This window comes from Oenanthe melanoleuca, chromosome 5 (genome assembly GCF_029582105.1).
Source record: "Oenanthe melanoleuca isolate GR-GAL-2019-014 chromosome 5, OMel1.0, whole genome shotgun sequence".
NCBI classification, from domain to species: domain Eukaryota; kingdom Metazoa; phylum Chordata; class Aves; order Passeriformes; family Muscicapidae; genus Oenanthe; species Oenanthe melanoleuca.
In genome coordinates, this window is record NC_079339.1 from 7,949,215 (window position 1) to 7,964,668 (window position 15,454).

The 15,454-nt window shown below is 38.6% G+C and overlaps 1 long non-coding RNA gene across 3 annotated transcripts; it reads right to left on the reverse strand.

The window, feature by feature from the left end:
• Positions 1–926: 926 nt before the first annotated feature.
• On the reverse strand, positions 927–15,438 carry LOC130253518 (uncharacterized). Of its 3 annotated transcripts, XR_008840575.1 has the most exons (7): positions 15,269–15,438; positions 14,046–14,092; positions 12,456–12,526; positions 12,108–12,155; positions 7,377–7,452; positions 5,920–6,002; positions 927–3,175 (listed from the first exon to the last, which is right to left on the reverse strand). It is a non-coding gene; the product is annotated as an uncharacterized LOC130253518 (long non-coding RNA). The 3 variants fall into 3 exon arrangements; XR_008840573.1 differs by lacking the exon at positions 927–3,175 and having other exon boundaries at positions 3,182–6,002; XR_008840574.1 differs by lacking the exons at positions 927–3,175; positions 7,377–7,452 and having other exon boundaries at positions 3,182–6,002.
• Positions 15,439–15,454: the final 16 nt, after the last annotated feature.

Sequence of the window (15,454 nt, forward strand, 5' to 3'; positions counted from 1 at the left end):
TTTTATTTTAGCTCCGTATTTAATCCCTAATCTTAGACTGCCATGGACTACTGCAGACCTCTTAAACAAGACTTTTGGTGGGTGACCATGTGGTGCCTCCTCAAAACCAGGGTTTTTATTTTTTTCCCTCTTAGTTCCTCTAAGATCATATGCAGAAGACTTGCTTCTTCACAAGGATCACTACAAGAATGGGAATGGAGCAAAAAAAGGCAACAGAGTTGGCCTCTCTCCCCAAAAATCCTTCATGCTTTGTTTTGTGATGCCTCTTTGCAAAAGCATTCTCTAGAACTCATCCTGTTTTATCTCCTAGGATTCATTTCAACCACAAAAGCAAGGCTAAACTGGCACAGAGAATTGCTACACAGATGGCAAATAGGAACTTGACATTATTTAGGAAAAATGCAGCTGTGCAAGCACTCAAAACTCCTACAAACCACTTCTGTTCCTTCCCTTTATCACACTTCTCCCATACTCCCACACAGTTTGTTATTCCTGCCATTCCATGTAATTTAACAACACCAAAAATTATCTGGTTTAACAAGCAGGGTCTGTTTTCCCACTTTCCTCAGACAGTGTTTTCTCATTGTAGTATTTATTTATAAAAGAAAAAAATTTGCCAGATAAATCCTTCTGTCCTTCTGCTGCAAAGGTATCACTTAACTTTTCCACAGGGGGAAAAAAAAAAAACATTAGAACAAAAGCACCCCAAATGCAGAAAGGATTTTCCTTACTGAAGATTTAAACCTTAAGCTCCAAGATGTTGAACCCAATAAAGACAAAAAGCCACACATCAAAACACTCATAAAAACAACTTAACATTCCTTGATTTATAAGGCACAATAAGTACTCAGCTTTTTTTCTTTTTTTTTTTTCTTTTTCTTTTTTTGTTAGCATGTTTCAACTGGAGTGATCAGGAATCCCAACTTTCCACAGAGAGATTTTTTCATAATAATTTCTCTCTAAAATTAGCATTAAAGAAACCACCAGAAGACTTCCAGGAACATAAACAAAACAGATAAAACATGTAACAGTGGAAGTTTCATAATGAACAAAAACATGGGATTCTGGAAACTCCATTTTCTTTCATGTAAAGGGCTCAAATATGAGCTTTTCTAGCTCTGATGAACTACAGGGTTTTCAAATTTGAATTTAAAATACACCAGAATTAATTAGAAATAAAGTCTTCACATTCTCTGATACACAAAAAGCAACTGGATAAATAGCAAACCTATTTAAAAAATGAACACTTAGTTTAAGGAGCTACAGCAGTCAAAGCAAATGTAAAATCCTCATAGACTTAATCTGTACCAAAGACTCCAAATCAATATTTTTTAAGGTAACCAGTACTGAGATTGACCTGTTACTGATCAAGCCACAAAGTTCAGTGAATTTCTAGGAAATAATAATCATATATATGGTATTGAGCAGCATAAACATCCCTTGCCTCTAGGACCCACATAAGCATATTTTACACACTTGAAGCAAAGAAGACTCAAGAATTTCCAACAGAAAAAAAAATTAGTAACAGAACTGGCCTTAACAGAACCCTCAAAGAAGCTGCTTGATTGGTACAACCAACCCCTCAGAGCAGCACCAGAAGAGAAGAGCCCTTTCCAAACCTTATTTAAAGCAGTTGTGGGAGGGAGTGTTAATGGGCCCAAAGGCTCAACAGCTGGCTGGGCTTCCATGGATGTTGCTGGAAATTTCCTTCCCAAGCTGCTGTCTCTGTTTTTGAACATGTGCTAATGGCATTTTCCTTGTGTAGCTACTTCATTTAACTGCATTTTATCTGCAAGACTCAGAACTACTGTTGTTAATAAACAAAGATAGCTGCTGTCTGATACCTGAAAATCAGTGTGAGCCCAGAGAGCAGGAGATGTGGGGGGAGCAGAGATGAAGTGTGACTAGAGCAGGTGAATCACATATCAAGTCTAAATTAAATGAAAAAAAAAAAAAAAGTGTTAAGAGAATTAATTTTGCATATTTTCAAAGCACAACTGATGAAGAGAAAATGTTCATCTGGTGTGTTTTCTACCATGCAGCAAAACCCCCATCCAGCCCTCAACTTAATGTCTAATTGGAGTTGCTGGTCCAGTGTTTGGAGTGACCAAATACTCCCTGCTGACCTCACCACTGTCAGGTTCCTGTATTTTCCCAGCTGGAGAGAAACTTTATTCGATGTGTAATAACTCAAATTCTTCCCCCATTCATTTTGTGTAAAATGGCCTTTGCCAAGGTTACAATACTTACCTTTCAGAATGTCTTGATTGGTAATTTAGCTAAATCTACTTGATAGCGCTAATTAAAATTTAAAAAGAGAACATAGAATCTCATGAATGTAGAATTTTAGGAATAATACTGTCCCTTGTGTAAACTTTTCAGATGGTTAGAAGTCACTGAAATCAGAGAGTATGCTGAACAAATCTTTAGGCTGTTAATAATAATTGGACATCTCACCTTCTCTCTCTGCCTTGGTTTTATCTGTGATTTAGCATAGCCTAAAACTACATTTTGCTATTAACAGTTCCTATCAAGAGAAACGCTCCTGCTTAACAAACCTTGCCTCATTTTTTTTCTACTCTACTATTTAGTCTAATAAAAGACGTTTCTTGTCCTTACATAACTTGCCTTGCTCATATCCTTAGGCTGTCAATTAAAACATAATTTCTATTTAAATAAGATCAGGAACTTAAATTTGCTTAGCATAAGAAATCAGCCCAGATCAGCTTTACTGTTATTTATAATGACAGATAAGGCAGAGCTTATCAAAATTAATACTGTCAAGAAAGAAGGGGTCATGTCTATCATGACTAATAGTGACTGTTAAGCAAGACCATTTAAAAAACTTTAATTGATGAAGATTTTATATTACAGCCTGCTTCTGACACATTTTCAGGTATGAAAAGCATAAGAAGCACTGAGAATCTATTAAGAATACCTTTTCTACACTCAAGAGCTGCCTTTTGTAGTAGATATAATTGGAGTAATAAGGAACTTGGAGTGAAATCTCCATGCACAAGTGTATCAGATGCCCAAAATGAACAAATAAATGGTTTTCTGCTGTTGCTGTACAAACAACTTCAGAGATCCTCCAAAGCAGACTGGTCAGGTTCCAGTCAGGTACAAACTGGTCAGCATCACCTTTATGCTTGGGAAACGGGTGGAACAAATGAGCCTGGAAAGCATTAAGGACAAAAAGGTGATTTAGAATCACAGAGTTTGGATTAGAAGGGACCTCCCACTTACTTCCTTCCACCCCCTGCCATGGGCAGGGACACCTCCCACTAGATCATGTTGCTCCAAGCCCCACCAGCCTGGCCTTTGAAGACTTCCAGGGATGGGGATTCCATAACATCTCTAGGCAACCTGTGCCAGTGTGTCAGCACCCTCACAATGAAGAATGAATTCCCAATACTTGATGCAGTCTTTCTGGATTACAAGTGTGTGTTGCTGGGTCTTGTTGAGCTTCTCATCAACCAACACCCCCAAGTATTTCCAGGCTGCTCTCAATCCATTCTCCATTGATTTATGAAGGAGAAATTATGCTCAACTAATCTTTCAGCCTTCAACAATGATATCAGTGGTATGATGGATGAGGGAAGGGCAAGTGATATTATCCTCACCACAGCAAGGCTTTAGATACTCGCTCCTGAAATGTTCTCATTGACAAATTGATGAATTTTTGCCTGAGTAAATGGCTCCTTTCAATCTAAGTGGAAAACAATTTTGGATAAAAAGACCTGTTGGAAAACAAATTGGATGTGAGCTGGGAATACATCCTTGTGGCAATGAAAGCCAGCAGCATCCCAGGAAAAGCACTACCAGCAGGTGGAGGAGGTGATCCTTGCCTCTGCTCAGCACTGATGAGTCTCGGATGGAGTCAGAGTCTGACTCTGGGTTTTCCAGCACAAGAAAGGTGTGGACAAACTAGAGTTAGTCCATCAAAGGGACAGAAAGATGATTAAGGGTCTGGAGTTTCTGTCATTTGAGAGGCTGGGACTGTTCATTCTGGAGAAGGTGGGACAGTACCTCTGTCTATAAATACCTGATCAATAAAAAACGAAAAACACAGGTGGGCTCTTCTTAATGTTGTCCAGGGAAAGAACAAGAAGCAGTAGGCCCAAACTGAAATACAAAATACTCCATTTAAACTTTAACTCCCTCACCTTTTACTGTGAGAGTAAAACACTGGAACAGGTGGAACAGGTGAAAACCTGTATCAGGTTACCCAGGAATGTTGTGGACTCTACATAGTCAGAGACATTCTAAACCCAACTGGACACAATCCTGGACAAGCTGCTTTAGCTGACCCTGCTTTGTGGACTGGATTAGGTGATCTCCAGAGGTGCCTTCCAACTGCCATAAGGATTCCATGAATCCTGCAAAGGATAGAGGAACCATTTCCAATACAACTTCTCCTTTTCAAAGTCTGCCTACATTTGGAATGACTCTCCTCACAAACTTTCAGGACTGCTGCTGAACCCTCTTATCTTTAAACATTTCTGGTCCATTTCATCTTCAATCTCTCTCAATTCAGCACACATTGTATAGTTAAGGCATCTTTAAATCAAACCCTTTGTAAGAATGAAAGCAGTACAGAAGATGCTTCCTTTTAGATTCAGGAAAGAGCCTCCCTCCCCAGCAGCTGCTTCGCTTGTAATGCATTTATTCCATGGGTGTTTTTTGAAAAAGTTTTGAAGTAGGAAAAGTAAACTAATCTCAGAACCAACCAATGACATTTTACCTAATTTAAAATGTAACCCTTAACAAGCATTGAACATTTCTGTCCTGAAATTTAGAGTGTATGAAGACAAGAGGTGATGGAAAAATGCTTTTTTAAGTGCACCAGACAACTGAGCAAGTCTTATAGTAGGCCTTATTATGGAACTACAAAATATATGGATCTATGTTGGATTATTTTGCCCAATAAAATGATTGTGATGACAAAAGGTGGCAAAACCTGTCAGAATAAGATAGATTAGACTAGAAGGCATTAAATTCCTGGACAAAAACTTGGTGCAGTATCAGACTGTCTCAATCACTATCAGAAATCTTATCAGTAAGGAGTGCCGAGAGGAATTATATTTTACCTGGAATCAGATCAAATTAAAGGAATAAAAGAGTATTTATGTCATCACACAACAATATTCAATATTCAATATGAAGTGTGTACTGAAACTTATTGAGGTCTCCTTTTCCAAACCTCCTCTTCTCATTTCAGTCTTACTATTAATTACAATTTTACAGTACCTGCATTTTCTTCCTAATGCAGGAATCAAACAACCATAACATTCTGCAAGCCATCAGGCATTACCAAATAGTTGCAGACAATGATGTTGTTCTTCAGCATTTAACAGCTTCTAATTTATAACATCCATCTATAAAGTTACAGCAGGATAAACTTCCTCAGTCACCCAGATCCTTAGCTCTGATCTAACACCAGGCCTGCCAAGTCTGTGTATGACAGCTACCAGAGTAAAATAACTCTTTGGAGGCACTTGAAATAATCTCAGTTATCTGGTCATGGGATCCACTGCTATATCATGCCTGTGTGGAAACCTTCTGCAGTCCTGTGTGCCAAAATACACATTTGGAAGAACTTCGTGTCAAAATTGCACTTATTACTACAGCCATTCACTGGTTGTAATATCAACCTGTCTCATGAGGCATTTGATAGAGCAAATTACATGTATTGATTGCAACGGATGTGTGTCATGTTTCCTGAGACAATGGTCATATCCTCAGCTCTCCCCTATTAGCCAGGAACACAGTATTGACAAGAACATTATCAAGACTCTATCACTGTGATTACAAAGCCAATGGAAATAATAGCCATAGAGAAAGAATAACAGCTAAATATTGTATTTTTCATAACCCTGAACAGTCAGGAAGTTGCCAGGAAACCAAATGAAGTATTACCCTCTAGGAGTGCTGTGAAGTGGATGCCCCTAAGCTTGCCAGACCATGCTGAGATCAGTGGTAATTGACAATGGCAAACAGCGCTGAAAAGAATTGAAGAGAAATTATTGAGAACGTTCAAGGTCAAAACTCACGCCTGCCTTGCCTGGGATCATTCAGAACCTTTGGACAACAGCTGCAGTGTTTGTTGTGGTACTGAAATACACCGAGTGTAGCAACAGCTTCCTAGCTACTACTCCATCATCACCTACACCGGTTGTGCCTGAATTCTGCTTCCCCCTGGTCGTGCTTAAACCTTTATTTTCCCAAGGAATCCCGAACTCGATAGGATTAGCAGCTTTGCCGTGTTACTGCCTCCCTCTTGAGGCGGCAATGCCGCAACAGCGCCGCGTTTAAACTGCTCCAGGTTGTCCGTCAAATGTGTGGGAACTCCAAAAGGAGCAGAATGCGGGACGCTGAGCGGAAAGATGAAGGCACAGCCGTGTGAACAAGGGCTGTCTGTCACTCCCCGTGGGATGGGGACGTGTGTGAGCTCTGACGAGGCGCTGCCTAGGTGGCACAGGTGATCCTGTCCCCACGACGTGACACTGTCACAAGGTCCTTGCCTCACAGAGGGACCAGCGTGTGCAGCACCGCGCACACCAAGAGCGCAGGATGTCCAGAGTAACATCCTGACCGCGTGGCAGCAAAGCTGCTGACTTTCTACTCATCAAACTCAAAATAGAAATCTGCTTTCTTTCCTCATCTGTAGGCTAAAGCCTCTGGAAGGGGGAGCATCCCTTTCACTTCACTGGCAAGACAGACTCAGCACTGTTGCAAAGATTTTTCCACAAAATTTTTCCACCCTGCTGCCCCAGGTGAGGATCAAAAACTTCGTGAGGCTTCAGGTGCCTCACTTTGAATTGCTGTATATCCTGTAAAGTTCAAACATGTTTGTGGGGGAAAAAAAGTACAATAAATCAGTATTTCCAGCAACAAAATAATTCCTAAAAAAAAGCCAAATGTGAGAATAAGGGGAAACCCACAATGAAACATCTTTAATTGTAGAATTCTCTTTTTGCTGACAACTTCTTAACCTTTTACTTCATGACTCCTTATCTTCTTATCTCTGATTCCTCTGGTAACCTTGAGAGCTTTTTCACCCTTTCCACTAAACACCAGAAAACTTTGCCTACCTGTAAAGAAACCTACAGTAGAATGCTATAAATGTTTCAGTTTGAGGTATATTTCATATTGTCTAAATACCTCAGAACTAATAACATATAATTCTAATCTAGTAAATAAATGAGTGGTTGCCCAAAATTAAGCTGCAATTTTAATAGTCATATCTAAAATTTTTAAGTCCTATGTGAAAAGTGTGATGTAACTCACCCAACATGAGTGAGTTATGATTAATTAGCCATTAATTAACCATTAATATTGGCTTTTTTAAAAAGAAAAACAAGCCAGAAACCAACCTTTGTACTACTAGTAGGCCACTAAAACAGGAAAGTTTGAGATAGAGGAAAACTCTTTGTTTCTCCCTCAAAGAACCTGTAAAAGAGTTTCAAAGAAATCTTTTTATTTTGTATAACATTGTAACACTGTTCTAGTATTCAGTATTAAATTGTATTACCCTAATTAAAAATTTTAGAAACCTTTTTCAGTGAGAAGATTTCATCTTGGTATGTTGAGAGCAGGAATTTGTAGCTGGACATTTATTGCCATGTGAGTGTAGTAATTAATGGAAACTTTTTAAGAGAATATGTTGATCAGAAAGCACTTTCCATACTGTACTGGTCACACTTTTCCAGCATGTTCCTTCCCAGTTTTTATGTGAACGAACAATCTTTTGCCATTTCACCCATCTTGTGAAGATGAAGAATGTGTATCCTGGCACTGCTTTGCTACAGCAGAAGAGCACATGTAATTCCAGCCTCAAAAGGTAAAATCCTGGGGGAAAAAATCATTAGGGATGTGATCCTATACTAAGGTTTCAAACCTAATTGTCAGCTCAGTACAAATACATGTTAATGAGCACTGTTGGCTCAGAAACCACCTTGTCACCTTGTAAATAAATATAATGCCATCCACATCCTTGGATCCCTAATTCCAGCTATGACACAGGGCTGCTTGCTATCATATCACCCAGGAATATTTTTCCAACAAGGAGATGGCTGACACAGGCCAATTTGTTATTGCTAGTCAGGATGAAACACATGCTGGAAGCAACGGGGAGACAATGACCAACTCCCTTTTTTTCTCCTTGTCTGCATCATTGGGAAAGAATTCCCGGGACACATCACCTGTGATGGAAGAGTCACAGTGCTCTGTAGTGTTCTGTGCATTGCACAGCCAGAAACCAATCCCCAAAAAATATAGGAACAGTCTGGATGATTCAGTAAAAGTGGGGCTGGTGCCAGGAGCCATCAGCACTCAATAAAATGGTGAGTCAGAACTGGACAAAAGGATTAAATTAAATGAAGAATGGAGGGTGGATATTGTAGGATAAGTCATTATAGATCACAGCAAAACCTCCCTGATCAAAAGTATCAAAACAGAGGGGGATATACCCAGGTCTGCCTCCAGTCTGCAGGGGAATGCTTAAAAGTAATTCTCAAGTACAACAGGATAGGAAATATTGGTTGTAATCCTTAGGAGTGGTAAGGAGGAAAAGGTGGAAAACATCATTGTGGAAGAAGACAGTGAAAAACTCCAGGAATCTGTCATGCAGAAAAATCAAGACACCTCAGCCTTCCATATCTTGAAAACTGTTTTCAGTTTCAGGAATATGTATGGATAATAAGGCCAAACAGAAGAGGGATTAGCGCATTGTGAAAAGAAGTAAACAACCCCTCTACCATACTAACAGCAAAAGAAAAGAAAAAAAAAAAAATTCTCAAATAATATAATAACCAGAGGACTACTGAAAAAGAGTTGTTTATACCCTGGGGGAATCATAATAGGTGGTCAAAACTAGGCCAAATTTCCGTGCTTAATATGATGTAGTGCTCTTTCTTGTAGCTGTAAAAATTTATCAAATATTTTTAGACCAAAAGTAATGAAAAAACAAAATGAAAAATATACATTCTTCTTAAAATTGTTTGGAAGCCCACATTACAGGTCAAGACCCAACTGTGCTGTTCAACCACTGCCCTCAATCCAAGGAAAACAGGAAATGGAACCAAAGCTGAGTAGGAATCCCTGTAAATCTGGGCACGAGGGTTTTGTCTGTTTATGAGTTTGGTGGTATGGAAGTTATGATCTGTATTTCATTTTTATCCCTACATCTTAAGTTTCTTGGTAGCATAAAGGGCTTGTAAAGCTCTTGTAAATATCTTGTAAACGTCCAGCCAGAGTGCAGGTAGCAATCAGGAGCTGGAAAGCAACATGTCAATTAACCTGGTAGCTTAGCATCAACCTCAAGGGCAAAAAAGAAACCCAAAACACACTTAAAATTTGTTACAATTTCCACGGTAGGTCAAAATAATTATTTTAGCAACTTTTCTAAGGAAGAGAAACATTTTAGAAACACTGCTCTTCAAACACATAAAAAGCTGGCAGTCTTTAGAATGTGTAAAAATGGACTAAATGTCTAACTAAAGACACTGTAATTATGGAATTATTTTGCTCTTTTTTGGTATATTTTGAGCTTCCATGATTTCAGTTTACCTATTTGAGGTGATTAATTTTCTGTGAACAGAAAAATGAGGTCAAATGTACAGAAGAGAACTTGGGCTTAAAGAGCAGGAAAAAATCCACCGTTTGCTCTTCATGCACCTACCTGTGGTCAAAACAGCCAAGGGCTTGTCTAGGACTTTAATTCAGAAGCAGGTCCCGGGCAGTTGTGTAAATGTTAAACAAAACAACGGCCATCTCTGCAACCCATAATGATCTAGAACTAATTGCTTTTAGGCAATGAGTGGATCAGCAACTCAAATGCTGACAGCTGGGGCAAAGGGCACCAGCAAACTGCTGGCCAGATGGCAGGCACTGGGCTGGATCAATTAGTCCAGGCTGGAAGATTTATTATATATTTATCTAATATCCCACTAACCCCAGGATTTTTTGTAGCCTTTCATGTTGTCAGAATAAAGATGTTTAAGCTGGTGTTTTACTTTTTGCCACTCTTTCATCCTTAGATGTCTCCTATTATGATGGAAAATAGACTCAGAATGGCAGCTACTTCAAGTGAATAAAAAAAGGCTAAAATATTCACATAAAAATAAAATCAGATTTTCAAAGGTACTGAAACTCCTATCAATTCCAGTAATACTAATAAGTGTGCTAGTGCCCTAGGATTAATTATTCCCTGGGCTCTATTTGCCACCATCTCAAGGGACAAACCTCAGTGGCTGTTATTGCTCTTAAAGAGGGCATCTCAAGAGACAGCTACATTCATCTTCTAGAAAAAGCAGATTTTAAAAACTGCCTTTATTTGACAATTCATTGAAATTATCTTTAAAAAACCAGTTATGTTTAGCATCTATTAATGAGCTAGAGCACCTGAAAATTAATCAATTTAAATATATTAAAGTGCTTGTGTGTGTGTGTATTTTCAGGACAAAAAAAAGAGAAAACGTGTTAAACTATATTTGGATTATAAACACCTAGAAAATGCTATTTTAATGGGATCTTGCATTCTACACTGGGAATCTGCAGCAATTCCATGGGAAGCTGACCCATCCAGTCAGCAGAGTGGATTACTATCCATGTGGAGTGCTTGCTGATGCTCTGGCACACAAATGCCACGTGTGCCTGCCACCACTGACACCTGGTAAGAGTCTTTGATGTCCCTCTGCTTGCAGGGCATCCCATCTTTCCCAGCTCATTGAAACAGAAAGGGATCAATCCAGCATTTCTCAGGACACTTAAACACCAGCTGCCTGACCCAAACCTCTCAGCTGTGCCTTGGTGAGTAGATCAATGGAGAATTTCTACCTCCTATTGGTTTCAAAGACAGTGACATTTCCTTCTCAGCACCTCACAAATCTGCTTGTTTGCCTTTCCTTATTTCCCAGCGTCCACATTTGCTGTGGTTTCCACAAATCCATGTGGTTTGTTGCCATTCCACTGGCTGCTGTGTTTGTTGTTGTTGGTTTTTTCCCCATAAACTCTCTCCGATGATACTTTATTTTCCATGGAAATTCTGAAATCACCACTGTAAAGAACAAATTCTTACATTGTTTAATACCAAACTAATTGAAATTTGAGGTATGAGCCACGCTGAAATCCATCATCACTGGTGTTAATGAATTATATCAATTAATGAATTGTATCAATGTATCAGCCTAGAGCCCTACTGATGCATTTAGCTATACACATATCTCCAAAATTTTTAAAAGCATGTATCTGATTTTTCCTGGCAATGAAATAATAGCCTGATTTTCCAGTCCTGCTGGGCAGACAACATTTTTAATTAACGTAATTGTCTACAAATTCAAGGTCTGTTCATTTAGGATTCCCTTCTTTCTGTGGAATTGGAACACATGAAATGACACCTATTGTACCAAGGTATATCTGAGATCAAACAGCTATATTTATACATGCAAACATCCAGCATGCTAATTAAGCACTTGACTAATTTAAAGAACATGTGACTAAGTCATACTGAGGGTTGACCCATTTGAAAGCTTAAGAGCTTATGATTGTAACAACAGAACAAAATATGTCTGTGTTTAGCTTTAAATATTTTCTTATGCAAAATGAAGCTTTAATGGGAAAAATCAGGTTACAAAATGGAGGTTTTATGAACTGCCACTGGGCAGATGCTTCAGACAATGCTGCTAATAACACAGAGAATAAATGGAGAAAAACATTCATGTGGGTGCTCTAACTTGAGAGGAGATCAAATCTGCATTAACAAAAGAAAATTGTGTGTCTGTGATGTGAAATCATTTTAATGATGAATAATGAGGAATAAAGAAAAAAACAGAAGTGAGGTATCCAGGATGCTAAAGATGTTTGAACACCCCACTACCTGAAAAGTGCCACATTTCTTACTCTCTTTTTGTTCCTTCACTGATCTCAAGGAGTAGATTGCAGCTGTCTTTCCAGCCTTAAATATGAAACACTTCTTCATAATGATGATAATGAGAAGTTTTAAGAAAAGCAGTACATTATTAGAAATAATTAATATAGATAAATTATAGTTTTGGTTAAAAAGGACTAGCTCTAGGACCACTGGCATTTACTAACCCCATACAAACCTGAAAGGTAGAAGACAATTGCTCCAAAATCACTGAAGTCATTCTCGTCTACAGTCAACAAGAAAAGCAAAGAAAAACATGTTTGAAACAGGTAAATTATTAATATTCTAACACACTTTTCTATATTTGAGGCTAATCTTTTTTTTCTAGTAATTTAAATTGAGACCTTTCCCTAATAACTACAGTAGAGGAGGGTGAAAAATCACAAAGTTTCCTATCTGCCTTTCCCTGATTTTCTTCTATGTGATTTTTTCACATTTTCTGTGCATCTCAATATCTCACTCTGTCCAATGACAGTCCAATGTGCTATTTCCCATAAGAGCCAGATTTTACATCCTGCCTGCTTACCTTGTTGTCCCCTCGATGGTCCCTTAAAGCCCACCTCTTCTGAGGATGTATTTCAGTGTTTTCCATTAGATCTGATGACTGAAAACACAAAATTAAAAAGGCTACATACAATGCAAGTTACTGAGTGATAAACTTATCACCAAAGCTGCAAAATGTGTTCAGACCTATCTTACAGGTGCAGAGATCCCCATTTTATCATTACCTATCTCTTATTCCATCTCTTCTGCTCACCACAGACCGTGTTCAACACCTCAGCACCTGTCACCCAGAGGCTGGCTGACCTTTCACAGCATGAACTTCATGGCTGTGTAATTGCCAGCTGGAGATATAAAATTGCCCTGGGTGTGTGTTGGGAATCAGTACAGACAGAACATTCTGTTTATTGCACTAAAAAAGATATGAGTCTCTTGTTTCTATTCATAAATCTCTGCTTTTTTCTGAAATAGAACAGCAACCTACTTCTGTCTGTAGTTGCCATACCTACCCTTCAATCCTCTGTAATGTTATTATTCTTTATTGCTCTTTCCATGCTTTTTCTATGTCCTTATGTTTACACCAGGCATGATAGCAGAAGGATGAATGGAAAAGGTTCCTGAGGTACTGCAAATATATAAATACTGTATATTTATAAAGGCAAATTAGAATTTCAGGTCTTTATATTATTTTATAGCTGGCCCACATGCAGTAGCTGAATTTGTTTTGTGACTGAAAATACACTCAGTAATATCAATTATATTTTTATTATGTGAGCATGAACCAGAGTTTTTATGTTTTTCTGACCTACTCCTTTGTGGTTCAGGGTAGAAAATGTATCCAAGCCTCATCTCTAGATGCATAATTTGGATCCTCTGGAAGACATAACTTTGAACATCTTTAGCAGAAGGGTCAATAAGCCTCCCAATCCTGTGAAAAGTGTTCTCATCAATAATCAGTTTAATTAGGAAGTGAGCATGCTCTCTCTTGTGCTTTTCTTTTCTGATCTCTTATTTTAAAAGTCACCTTGTCCCCTATGCTCTGTGCTGGAGTTAAATGTTCTGCAGTAGAGGCACTCGGAGTGTACAGAAGTTGTAGGGAGCTTGGGAACATTTGTAACTCTGATTTAATCACAGAGGAAGTAGGGACCACGGCAGCCAGGGAGGGCTGAAGACTCGGGATGAAAGCTTGGGGTGCCTGTGGAACTTAGCAAAGCAAGAGGCACTAGTGACCTGCTACTCAACTAATTCTAGATCCTTCCCTTAGGTATAAATCACTGAGCTATGTGTAAACCCTATTTACAGCACAATGGTGTGTGACACTGACCTTTTAGTTTGTGTTTAGACTCACTTGAAATACAACAAAACACAAATGCTACGCTCTGTCTTTTAATCTACCCAAATCTTAATTAAGGGCAAAGTGTGGTTTGGATCATGCCTCAGAAAGTCATGTGGCAACAGAGAACCAGTCTCCCGAGGTAAGTAAAGATGATTAATTTGGAACTGTTTGAAGTTTGTTTACTTAATGCAGATATATAACAGGAGGCAAATAAGGTACCCCAGGAAACAAATATCAAGATAGGAGAGGGGGGAAAAGGAAATAAATGAAGACACTCACAGCCAGGTACCTTTGGAATTCAAACAGCATTCACTGCTTTTTTTTTCCTGAAAAGACATAAAATTATAACAAGATGGGAGACAAAAGTATTTGTCACACTGAGCTTTATGTGTGACCTTTCTTATGAAGTGCACGTGGTTTTAGTTAAGCTGAAGTGCAAGCGCTGTTTGCAGTAGGTGCCACTAGTGGTGCTACTGGTGTTGCCACCTGCTCTCCCCATGGCTTTGGTTTGGGGTTTGCACATTTTCTTAGCCAGTATTTAATCTCTTCTTGTTTGTTTGTTTTCTATGCAAACACACACATAGGTATATGCAATAAATCGTCTCCTCTAGCATATATTAAGAAGGGTTCATAGGAAAGGAAAGAGAAGTTTTTGCAAGTTACTCTTACTTTGAAACAGATTTGTGACCAGCCAGTTTATCTAAACACGTTGGCCTGCTTAAAATTTAAAGTGTTAAACTTTAAAGGAAAAGCAAATATTAACTGTTCATGGAAATGTTCACATTTCCCCCAATTTGCTAGTTAAGCAAACTGAAATAGCAATTATTGATTTAAAAAGCATCATGTGGGCATAATGTTAATCTAATATTAAATCTAAATGTGGTAGGTGTAGTCTGCTGATATATATTTGGTATCAAAACATGAGAAACAGAAGTGATCTTCCTTGCCCTTCTTTATGATGTTGGTTATCATGTTGAAGCAGAAACCTTATGAGGCTTCAAGACATGAAAGAAAGGTCCCAATAAAGGGTGAAGCAGAAAAAAAATGAGTTTGCTATTCTTAATTCTGAAGAAAAGGAATAGAAGTAAAGATACTCCCTGTATATTACAGACCTGGATTTGGGAGCTTAAACCCTCTAATCCATAATAGCACACACCAGATAAAGCAACTGTTTATTTGAAATAACAAGTTAGACTATTCTTTGTATCTATTAAGAGAAAGAATGTAGATTTAATCTTGCAGATAAGGAGTTTAAGATGGATGGTTCGCTTTGTTCAAAGGTTTTACCTCAGAAAAAGGAAAAATAACCAGATTTTTTATCACTTTTATCACCCTTAGTACATGCATTAGGCACCAAGCCAGGGACCTTCTGCAGTAGTATCAAAATTACTGTTGTCATGTTTACTCATAATTTGTAAGTGTAATCACTTAATTCAGAAGTGGGTGAAACAAACCCTGCCTCAGAAACTCCGTAAATACGTGCAGTTTTCACAGTGCCGAACCTGTAACTTCTTCTGTCACTGAACAACGCCTCCACCATCAGCAGCTTTAGAAAGCTCCAGGATCCCAACAACGGGATTACAGCCAAAAAATCGCGTTCACAGCCCCGCATTCATGAACTTCCTCGGAATTTCAAAGGAAGGCCACACCGCTGCCAGCCTCTTCCCCCGCAGCCTGGGGAATGGGCG